This window comes from Macrotis lagotis, chromosome 7 (assembly GCF_037893015.1).
Source record: "Macrotis lagotis isolate mMagLag1 chromosome 7, bilby.v1.9.chrom.fasta, whole genome shotgun sequence".
Classification (NCBI taxonomy): Eukaryota; Metazoa; Chordata; class Mammalia; order Peramelemorphia; family Peramelidae; genus Macrotis; species Macrotis lagotis.
Genome location: NC_133664.1, coordinates 95,333,971 through 95,337,241, shown reverse-complemented (window position 1 = coordinate 95,337,241; position 3,271 = coordinate 95,333,971).

Below are 3,271 nucleotides of genomic sequence, written 5' to 3'. Positions count from 1 at the left end.
TTTTGAATCCTGTTGGAGCTACATTATGAAATTATTTCATTATTTGGTTTGATGTAAGAACTAATTGCATGAGTTATCCAGTATAAATTCATTTTCTCTAAGAAAAAAAAATTGACAAAAAACTGTAAGTCTGACTTAGAAAGATTTTATTTGGAAAAATACTCCCACATACTTTGGAAGCTCTAAATATATCACTTAGCTCATTACCTGGAGGCTAATCCAGAAATTATTCTAACTTTCAATGAAAATCTACCCAAAAGCCTCAGTTGCTCTTCTGCCCTTGTTAGTAGATTTACTTGAAAGAGAATAAAATAGCTGCTTTTCTGAAAGAGTATCTGATAAAGTCTTAGGTTCATCTTTCTGGGCTGGCATTCTCATAGTTTAGGACTGATGATGTCAATGAAAATGAAAAAGATGAAGGGAAATAAAGTGAATATGTATTGAACCTTAGTTTTGCATTTGGGATCTATGGGGCATTCAAGAAGGACTAGCACCTCTTATGCAAAGGCTTTCTGAGCCCTTCTCAGGGCTGCTTGTACTTTTGGTGTCTATCTGACCCTTAGCTCTCACCTCTGATTCGAAGAAGCTGTAGCATGTGCAGTAGCCTCTGGTAAACAGTCTCAGCAGATGGGCTAAAGTAAATTGAGGATAACTGCTGGCCCTCAAACCTGGTGAGTTAGGGGATATCTACTCTAAGCAAATGAAGACTCAATTCCCTCTCCCCCTCCATGGAATGGGCAGATGAGAAATCACTCCTATCACCATGAATGCAGCTGAAGTAGGTGCTGTGGAGCACTTGATGTAACTGCTTGATGTTAGAGCTTGATCTAAATTTTACCACCGCACAGACATGAAAGTCATCCAGTCTTGCTGATTTTCGTCATGCCATTGGAATTCAATGACTCTGGAAGACAGTGAGGTTGCTACTGACTTTGTGCAACTCTGCCTTACTTAAAACCCATTCACACACAAATCAAGCCATTACCTGGGCTTGTCATTGCTTCCCTTTAAAAAATAAACAAAATAAACAACAATATCAACAATGAGTTTTGTCCTGAATAAAGTCCTTGGTGTCTGAATACTTTTTAAATCCTAACTAATAAGTTCACAAAACAAAATGTTTTATCAAGAGCTTTGCATTTGCAATCTCATTTTATTTTCACACAAAACTAAAGAAAATACTTTGGGTAATACTGTTTCTATTTTAAAGATGAGAACAATGAAGGTCATAGAGAATAAGGAGAAAAATGACTGAACTATTAGAGCTAAGAAACAGAGATAAGGCTCTTAAAAATGAGGAGAGAGTTCCATGTGGTAAAATTAATCACTAGTCCTCCAATGGATAATTATGTGCCTCCATAGGTGTTATAGGGTGACACACTACCTAATATTGTGTCAATGAAGAAAAGATGTGGTAAAGGGTGGTGATACCATGTTGGGTGTGACTGAGGCAGTTACATATTACTCTGATAACATTAATAAGAGAGGTGCCTGCTGCCTTGCCAGGATATGATAAAAGTGATACTGAGAGAAGTAGGGAGTAAATAAGAGAGAATTATGCAATAGTTTGAAAAAGAAGCTGTCATCATGTACTCTTTCTATATTTAACTCTGAGCAATCATTTCCGCACTAACTTTTCTGAAGACACAGCTAGATTTGTGACTGGATAGGGCACTGGAAATTCAAATCCAGCCTCATATACTCACGAGCTGTTTAAACTTGGGAAATCACTTGACCCTGATAGCCTGGCACCCAGAGCCATCTTCAGTCATTCTAATTTGTATCTGGCCATTGATCCAAATGGCTTAGGAGGAGAAAGTGAGGCCAGTGACTTATTGTAGCACCCCCTCACTCAAATAAAATTTGTGTGCTTGTCATGGCATCACTTTCCCTAATGTCATGATTGCCTTTGAGAAATAAGGAGAAATATCATCAATATTTCTGGAAAAGACATGCCAATCAATCAATCATCCTACAAAACTAGTCCCCTTTCCCTTCTAATCTCATTGTCAAAAATATTCCTTCTTCATCACCATTTCTTTATATATGTTTTCTTCCTCCTACAAGGAAGGGACTGGGACTATCTTGTTGATTTTGTTGTACAACACACAATAATTTGTTTTCTTTCTTCCAAGACAGCACAACTTTTAATTACTACACATTTAACAGTCAAGATAGATGACAATTTGTCAACTGTAGTCCTCTTGCACTGGGAATTTCAGGACTGGCAAGGCAAATGCTTACTCTTTTCCTTTCTTTGTTTTGTGTCTCCTTTGTGTCCCCTTTGATTCCCCTTCACCTTCCCCAGTCCACCCTGTATTTTTTGTTCACATCGCTTGGTTCTCAGTTTGTTCCTCAGTGACTTCTTGTGTGTATGTTGCCCCAGTCCATAACTAGTTTTGCTTTCTAGTTTTTGCACTCATTGCCTCTTTTCAAAAGTAACTTGACTTCTGTGGTCAACTGAACCTATTCCTGATGAGAAAAAATATCCTTTACTTCTTATGATTAGAGAGAAAGCAAAAACAAGTTTGTAGCCATGACTTAGGCCAACTTTAGTTGCAATACCTATGCATCTATCTCTGTAGTGTGACCTGAAGCAGGACTCAAAAACTTTATTCCCTACTGAAATACATCCCTCCTCTCAATTCATGACCTTGAAACCTTCTCTTCTCATACAAGAAATTTCCAATATTAGATTGTTGATGTGCATCCAAAAAGCAGGGCTGTTGACTCCAGCAGCTCTTGGTAAAATATACTTTATGCTGTGCCCTATTCTCTTCTTGTCCTCTCTTTTTCATGGGGCTGTCAGGGTCTCACAGGTTTATCCATATGCTGATGAGTCACCAATCTGTAGAGGCAGAAAATACTATTTAAGCTGTGAAGATGGATAGCTTATTGCTGAAGGGTTAGGAGAGTGGATATTCATGGATCACTTCATAGGGGATGTGGCATCAGAGATGGATTTAAAGAGATGAGCTAGTTCTTTCCTGTTCCTCACACTTATGGTCCTAAAGACATAATAATTGTTGGAACTGGAAGGAATCTTAAAAGATTTTCCAAGTTCAATTTTCTCATCAGTAGGTGAAAAAGCCTGAAGCGTTGAATTGAAAAATCAACTTGTCCAGAGTCAAAGAGGTACCAAAAGCATGTGAGTGGCATTCAGGTGAAGATCAAGGGAGATAGAAACAAAAGTGATATTCTATATCATGTTAACTAAAGACCACCAGGACAAAGATAGGAAATAGATGAGGAATTTGATGAACAAATCATA